At 44.9% G+C, this 8,636-nt stretch overlaps 1 pseudogene; it reads right to left on the bottom strand.

Annotated features, from left to right (window-relative positions):
- Positions 1 to 1,664: 1,664 nt before the first annotated feature.
- Positions 1,665 to 7,842, bottom strand: LOC139018473 (prefoldin subunit 3-like; annotated as a pseudogene).
- Between the last annotated feature and the right edge of the window lie 794 nt (positions 7,843 to 8,636).

The following is an 8,636-nucleotide window of genomic DNA, read 5'->3' on the forward strand; positions in this document are numbered from 1 at the left end:
ACAGGGGGGAGCTCCCCAAACCCCTGATGGGCCCTGCTCTGTGCATGACAGGGGGCAGCGCCCAACCTCCTGATTGGCCCTGCCTTGTGCGTGACAGGGTACAGAGCCCCAACCCCCCTGATGGGCCCTGTTCTGTGAGTGACAGGGGGCAGCGCCCCAACCCCCTGATCGGCCCTGCTCTGTGCGTGACAGGGGTGGCGCCGCAACCTCCCCATTGACCCTGCCTTGAGTGTGACAGGGGGCGGTGCCCCAACCCCCCAATCGGCCCTACCCTGAGCGTGACTGAGGGTGGCATCGCAACCTCCCAATCCGCCCTGCTCTGTGCATGATAGGGGGCGGCGCCCCAACTCCCCAATCAGCCCTGCTCTGAGCCCGACCAGGGGCTGCACCTAGGGATTGGGCCTGCCCTCTGCCACCCAGGAGCAGGCCTAAGCCAGCAGGTCGTTATCTCCCGAGGGGTCCCAGACTGCGAGAGGGCACAGGCCGGGCTGAGGGACCCCCCCTTGACCCCCGAGTGCACAAATTTTTGTGCACCGGGCCTCTAGTATATATATAAAAGCCTAAGCGACCAAATGACTGAACAACTGGTCGACCAGTTGCTATGATGAGCACTCACCACCAGGGGGCAGATGCTCAATGCAGGAGCTGCCCCCTGGTGGTCAGTGCACTTCTACAGCGGAGTGCCACTCAGCTGACCAACAGGCGCCAGACACAGGGCTCATGGCTGGCCGCTGTAGCCCAGAGACCGCAGCGGAGCGGCTGCAAACCTGAGTTGTGGCAGCAGACATAGTGGGGCTGGGATGAGCAGGAGTGGCAGGTGGCATTGGACTGCTGGTTTCGCCCTATCCCCAAAAGCCTACCAGTGCACAAATCCGTGCATCGGGCCTCTAGTACTATAATAAATAGTTATTGGCTAAGCAGTAATTCATGAAACTATATTTACATAAGGCAAATAATGGCAACAGAGGGCCGTAAAGCCCACATCTACTAAAAAATAGTTGGCAAATATTGAAACTGACTTTTTCTTTCCTCTAAACTGGTTGAACCACAACCAGTGAGAGTAACATCAGCCAATAAAGAAAAAGTAAACTGCTAAGGTGTCCAGAATGAAGCCTCCATGGCATATAGCAGTTATCAGTCATTTCAATTAAGACTTGTCTTATGGCAAACAAACAAAATAATGAAAGCAGCATTTACTTTGTTTTGGAAATAAAAAAAAAGAAACCCCCTGCTAATTCCATAAAATATTTGAAACTGATTTTGTTTTTATAGATTAAAAAAAATGGTGTTTATTTTTTGTTAAGTTTTAATTATTATTCTTGCTGTTAAAAAATCATCCAAAGTTATGTCAACCTTTAAGGATAAACTTTGGAGTATGTATTTAAAAGAACATGTTTGGAAAACTGAACCACATTTTTTAAAATTTATTTTTTAACTTTTAAGAAATATATTTTATTGATTTCAGAGAGGAAGGGAGAGGGAAAGAGATACAGAAACATCAATGATGAGAGAGAATTATTGATCGACTGCCTCCTGCATGCACTCTACTGGTAACTAAACCTGCAACCAGGGCATGTGCTGTGACCAGGAATCAAACCGTTACTTCCTGGTTCATAGGTTAATGCTCAACCACTGAGCACACTGGCAATTTTTAATTGCCAGCATTATGCTTTGTTCTTGGTAGAATCATCTTAGTTTCTTCTTTTTATGTTCCAATTATAAACCTTGGCTATATTGACTTCGGTGGTAGTAAATTCATCTGGAAGAAACGTCAAGGTCTTCCTCAAGAGAATAAGATTCTTTGTGGCCGTCAATAAATTCTTTTCCAATAATGCTGAGCTTCATCAATATCATATTCAAGCATAACATTAGCCCCCATCCACAGACACACTTTAACGGTAGGAGGAACTGAAGCTCTGCCATACAAGTTACCTGCCAGGAGGAATCTGGTCTCCAATGAATTGATGGACACTTCTTCTGCATATATTTTAGAATTTCTAAAGTCTGCTTAATTTTAGGAATCTGACCTTTTAGCCCCCCTTTCTTTTGAGCAAGGTTGGGTTCCATAAACTTTTGCTTCTGGTACTGTTCATCCAGCTTCTTTAGTACTGGCTATGCACCCATTCCCAGGCTATTTCATGAGGGAATCTACATCTTCCGCAAACACAGCCCCACGAATCCCTGGGTAGAGCCCTTCTCCACTCTCTGTAGCCCTTCTCCTAAGTCACAACATATCTCGTGACCGCCATCCTGGAGGAGCGAGAGTGCAACTCTTTAATGGCATTTTTAAAAACAGTCTGCTTGATCAAGATCTGGCTTTTCCATTCAGATCTGACTCGTTTACTTCACTGTGTGGTTTCTGTCCTCAGAGAGGGATGATCACTATATTTCAAACACCACAGACTTCCTCTGCTTCGTTGCCTGCAAGCTGAAATTTCAACTGTAATTGCTAAAATTTGTCTTTATTATCAGAGCATGAACTTTATAAAATAGAAGTCAGTATAAAATTAATGAGAAAAGACAACTTTTTATGTGTGCTCAAAACGAATGGCCTCAAGTGGTAATTCAAAAAAAAATCTTATTAAAGCATTTTTCAAAACAGTGTAAGATCAATGACAGCTATTGCTTACATCCGGTGAGAAGGAGTTGCAAATCCAGTGATACTCTCTAGAAAACTTCACTTGTTAAAAAAAAAACACACACACACACACAACACACCCACTAATCATTCCCTCCTCAATAAGATGCAGTATTAATCAAGTGGCTTAAATATCATGCTTAATCATCCTCTTTCACTTTCTGAGGATTTGATTTGAAGCAAAGCACACAGCAGAAATAAAAAAGAAGTAGAAAAAAATAGCTCAATAGCAATTAAGAACATAGAATTACAGCTGATGCTAAGAAATCTGACTCAACCTGTAAGATTCCAAGAAATCTTGAGACATTAATTTCATGGTTCTACCCATTAGAGAAACCGTATTTTCTTCTCTTTGCCCCCTCAGAGATCGAATGAAAAAAATCCTCATTTCGCCCTAGCTGGTTTGGCTCAATGGATAGAGTGTCAGCCTGTGGACTGAAGGGTCCCAGGTTCGATTCCGGCCAAGAGAACATGCCTGGGTTGCAGGCACGATCCCCAGTAGGGGGCATGCAGGAGGCAGCCAATCAATGATTCTCTCTCGTCATTGATGTTTCTATCTCTCTCCCTCTCCTTTCCTCTCTAAAATCAATAAAATATATATTTTTAAAAATCCTCATTTCAAGTGTTACCAGCTACAGAACCAGAAAATACAGTTTTCACAGTTTTACACTGAGTTCAGAAGATGGGGAGTCATATAATTTTAAGTGATTAAAATTTAGCTAAGTCCCAGGATCTTACTAGATAGAAAAAGGAGTATTCTGAATGAAGACTAGCAGTATCCTGGAGTGTCTGTCATCTCCCCTGTGTGAGGATGCACTAGGCTCCTGGAGGGAACATCAGGAATAAGATCATCTGGCCTGGAAGAGCTGACCGTTTAGTGCAGTGGTTGGCAAATTCATTCATCAACAGAGCCAAATATCAACAGTACAATGATTGAAATCTCTTTTGAGAGCCAAATTTTTTAAACTTAAACTATATAGGTAGGTACATCGTTATTAACTTAATTAGGGTACTCCTAAGCTGTCCTTTACTAAAAATGTCCTCAATTTGATTGAGGTACGTTCACTGAGGTCAACCCCTTCCAATTCTCCCATCCTCAACTCGTGCATGAATCTCGCGCACCTCCCCTCGCGCTGCATATCCCGCGCTGCGCATGGGCCACGAAATTTCAATCACACTGTACGTGCGTGCCCGCACGTGGTATTTCGTGGAAGAGCCACACTCAAGGGGCCAAAGAGCCGCATGTGGCTCGCGAGCCGCGGTTTGCCGACCACTGGTTTAGTAGGAAAGACTAAAGATAAGTCACAAATAGAGTACCGTGAGGGCAGAGCAACATCAGGGAAATGGGTCACATGTTGTGGGAGCATTTTTAAGTGTATAGATTTGGGGACACTGACTGCTTAGTCTGGGATGGTGGCAGTCCAGGGGATGAGAAGTCTTCACAAGAGAGACAACACTTGAGCTGGGCCTTAGAGACTGAAGAGGAGTTTTTATGGCCCTGGGGTAGGAGAGAGGAAGGTTCTGGACAGAGAAATAACATCTTCAAACACACAGCACCATGAAATTGGTGGGCTGTGGGATGATCCCAATAGTCTAACTCTGATGAACAAGCGAACAACAAAAAAAGGAGCAAGTATAAGAAAGTGAGGGAAGCGTGGGACATAATGAGTTTAGTTTGGAGCTTGTTGAGTTTTGAGTAAATAGGGATATTCCAGGTAAAAAGGTCCAGTCAACAGTTGAATGTATAATTTTGATCTGGAGCTTTCAACAAAGGTGGTAAGTAGAGCTACAGAGACCTTGGAGTCATTAGTGAATGATGGTTCAAGCAGTGGAGGAGGCTGAATTCAACCAGGGGGACATTTAATTCAAGAGGAGCAGATAACGGAGAGCAGCACCCAGCACACGACAATGCTACCATTATCTACATTATGTGTTAAATGGGTTGTTATGGCCCTGACCAGTTTGGCTCAGTGGATGGAGCGTCTGCCTGCGTACTGAAAGGTCCCAGGTTCGATTCCTGTCAAGGGCATGTACCTGGGTTGCGGGCACATCCCCAGTGGGAGATATGCAGGAGGCAGCTGATCGATGTTTCTCTCCCATCGATGTTTCTAACTATCTATCCCTCTCCCTTCCTCTCTGCAAAAAATCAATAAAATATATATTTTTTAAAAATAAATGGTTTGTTATGTGTTGGCCCAAGAACCATGCCACCATTTATAAAACTTTCTATGTAAAAGTGCAGAGTAAGTTCAAGCAACTTACAAAAACTTTGGAGCCACAAACTGTAAGTTGGAGCTTGGGCGCACTTCCTTTGACTTATCCTAACCATATCTTTTTACCTATGGCTCCAGTGCACTGGAATTTGGAAACCCATTCCTAGCATAAGCTGCCTATACACTTTGTGTTTTTATTGTATTTGGGAATATCTGAAGCTCTGTTTTATATTTCAGGCCTACTTGGTTCATTTGTAACAAGTATGATGACATACTTTTGCCATGAATACAAACTTTGGGTGACTGCTGTGTGCCTGGCATGGTGCTAATTGCTCTTTCTTGCCCTCTGCCACTGTGATTGACACCAGAGAAGAATCGTGGGTGTGGTGAGTTTTGAACTTTTCAGGAAGCAAAACTGGTGTGAAAGTAGCAATTCCTTGTGGTGCCAGGAATGTTGATATGGTCAGGCTCTCAGAAACACCTCTTTCGAAGGCCTTTGTGTGATAGTATTCTACAATTCTTCATCTCATTTTTATTATAATATTTGTGAAGTGATTTTGCATTTTTCTTTTTTTTGTTTCAAGTTCATTTGGAAGAGCTATACACTAAACTCTGTTCTCTGGCATGTCTAAGACATGTGACTATTATCAGAGACAGAAATACAGGGGTGGGAAAAAGTAGGTTTTCAGTTATAATACAAAGAAATAATACAAGAATAAACTGTGTTTCGCATACTCACAACAGTAAGCCTGTGTAATTACTATTTGGCACATACTGACTGCATGCAGTGTCAGGTTTTATTCAGAAGGTACAAAAGAAGGAGTTGCTTCATTCTGTAAGAGTGGCTTTGTGTCTCCCCAGATCTCCTTAGTAATAGCATTGGTAATGTCACAGGACCAATGAAGCGTCTGAGGGAGGAATTTCTTTCTTTTTTAAGGTTGTTGTTTTTTTTCAGAGACAGGAAGGGAGAAGGAGAGAGAGATAGAAACATCAGTGATGAGAGAGAATTATTGATTGGCTGCCTCCTGCATGCCTTCCACTGGGAATCGAGCCTACAACCTGGGTATGTGCCCTGACTGGGAATCCAACTGTGACTTTCTGGTTCGTGGGTTGACGCTCAACCACTGAGCCACACTGGCTGGGCTGAGAAAGAACCTTCTTTTAGTAGCTTAGTCTTAGTGTGCGGTTAATGTGGGGGATGTTCTTGTTTCATGAAGCACTGGGCTGTTCCAGCAGTTCAGGGTAAGTTGGGCACAGTGAGCAGGGCTGGGAACTCACGAACTCAGGACTGGGAACTAGGCTGTGCAGAGAACTGAATGCCTGGGAAAGAGGAGAGGAAGTGAGTCTAGACTTTGTGTCTAATCGTGGCTATTGTCAGTACTCCCTAACGCTTCATCACTCCAGTCCAGTTGAGCTGCCTACTTGGCGAGCCAGAAGTGTGGGGGAATTATGCCGCTAGGAGCAGCTGTCCATCAGTGATTGACAGACGTTGGTGTGTAGCTATCCCAGCTCCCTCCCTCACTGGCTTTGCTTTACACTGGCTTCCCCAGCAGGATTAAGCTCCACTCACCCACAGTGGCAGCTGGCCTGACAGTACACTTCCCTTCCTTGTCCCTCTGCTCCGCCTTCCTTTCCTTGTTTTACTTTTCTAATCTCCAACTGGTGTTTGCCTTCACCGCCAAATAAACCCTTGCACTAGAATCTTTGGCTCAGGATTTGCTTCTGCAGAAAGCTACAAAGTAAAGTATATTACCTCATCTTTCAGAGAGAAAGTTTCAGGCATCTGGCCCTCATACCTACCAGATGGGCATGGTGAGCAAGGAATCAAAGCTAAATCATTAGTTAAGTGGCCCAGATTATGCTTACATACCTTTGATTTCTTTCTCTGTGCTCAATGCTGACTAGCCCTCTTCTGTCAATACATTCTTCCTCAACACTGGGCACAATTCGAGTAACCAGGATTCTGTTTTCTCAATTACCTTTACATTCCTTCTCCTCCATGACCTTGCCCTTCCCCCAAATGGTCCTAAGTCATCTTGAAGCATCAAATCCCCTTAAGCTCTTGAGTTACATGTTTACAGCATCTCTTGGTTTATCGCCTGTAGTTAAATACCTATTATTTCATCTTTTTGATACCCCTGTCCTTTCTCCTGGGATCATCACATAATCCTCTTTTCAAAGCATGTAATTCTATGCGACCTGACAGGTCCATCAGCACAAATGAAGGACTCCTGCTCACCAACCTTTTCCCCCAGTCATAGTTGCTTAGAGTGTGAATGGGAGGTGGAAAAGGAGACAAGCGTGCACTTCTTTGAACTTGATGATAAAATCATGGAGAGAGGTAGGCTAGAAGCTCTTGGAGGGGTTGAAGTCAAAGGAGGATTTCTCATGTTTTCCTTGTTTGATCTCAGACTGAAAACTTGGCAATCATCTTGATTCCCCCCTCCAGTCCCTGTCCACCTTGCTCCTCCCCTTGCCAGAACCTTGTTTTAGGTCTCACCTCCTCCCCTGGATTACTTAGCCTCCAAACCTCCTGCCTGAAGCCCGGCTCCTCTAGCTTCCATTAAGTTGCTAGCATGTTCTTTCTAAAATGCAAATCTGGTCTTGTCCGTCTCTACTTAGAGCCCTCTGTGGCTTGCATTGCCCTCTGCAAATCCTTCACATCCGTATGAGGATTTCAAAACTGGTGAGGCCCTTCTTGTTCAGGCTCCTTCCTACCTGTCTGGGCCTCTCTTCCCACTCATCTCCTTGCAGAACACTATCTATTCTTTATACTCCTGCAGCCAGTGAACGTGTCATACTCTTACTCCATGTCTTTGCATGTACCGTGATCCCTTCCTTACAGAGTACTCCATCGGAAGAAGTACTCCCTTTGCCTCCTCCTCCATGCCCGACTGTCCTTTGCTCAGGACTGCACTGAAGTGTCACTTCCTTTGGAAAGATTTTCTTGATTTCCTCATACCTGGATAAGTACACCTTGGCTTTTACCATGATGGCATTTAATCAAAATATTTTCTTTTAAAAAAATATTTTTTATTGATTTTTGAGAGAGGGATGGGGAGGGAGAGAGGAGTAGATACATCAATGATGAGGGAGATTCATTGACCAGCTGCCTCCTGAATGACCCCTCCTGGGAATGGAGCCCAAAACTCAGGCATATGCCCTGATGGGGAATTGAATTGTGACCTCTTGACTCATAGGTTGACGCTCAACCACTGAGCCACATCAGCCAGGCTCAAACCATTTTCTAATTGCTCAGTAAAGGGAAGCTTGACCTGTGTCCCTGGAAAAGCTGATGTCTAATTTTCCTGGAAAAGTTCCAAAGTGAGAGATGGCTGGGCTTCCCCTCATGGCCCAGTGGGAAAAGAGGACTTTGGAGGGAGGGGCCTGTTCTCTGGGTTTAAGTGAGACAAAGGTGCAGGCTTTCGCCTGGGGGCACCTAGGCTTGATGGAGTCCCGCACAATGGCACTGCTCATTACGGTGAGTTGACAATAGGAAGAGTCTCCCTGGGATTTGCCATTAGAGTAGGAGTGGAGGGGCGTTTACAAATAGCCAACCAATGGTTGCATCCCAGCACCAGCGTGCAGGGTGTCGGGGATCCATACAGGGGTCCCTGTAATAAAATCCCACATATAGGAAGAGGAAAGCTTGTCACCAAGACCAGAAAAGTGAAGTAACTGCCCCAGGATGTTACAGCTCAGAAGTGACGCAGCTGGCATTTGCTCCTGATCCCACAGGATCAGGCGGGTGCGTGGCGGGGCAAGGGTGTGCGGGAGAGACCTCA

The sequence above is a fragment of the Myotis yumanensis genome, unplaced genomic scaffold (assembly GCF_028538775.1).
Source record: "Myotis yumanensis isolate MYYU_CA2020_CCGP unplaced genomic scaffold, mMyoYum1.0.hap1 SCAF_10, whole genome shotgun sequence".
NCBI classification, from domain to species: Eukaryota; Metazoa; Chordata; class Mammalia; order Chiroptera; family Vespertilionidae; genus Myotis; species Myotis yumanensis.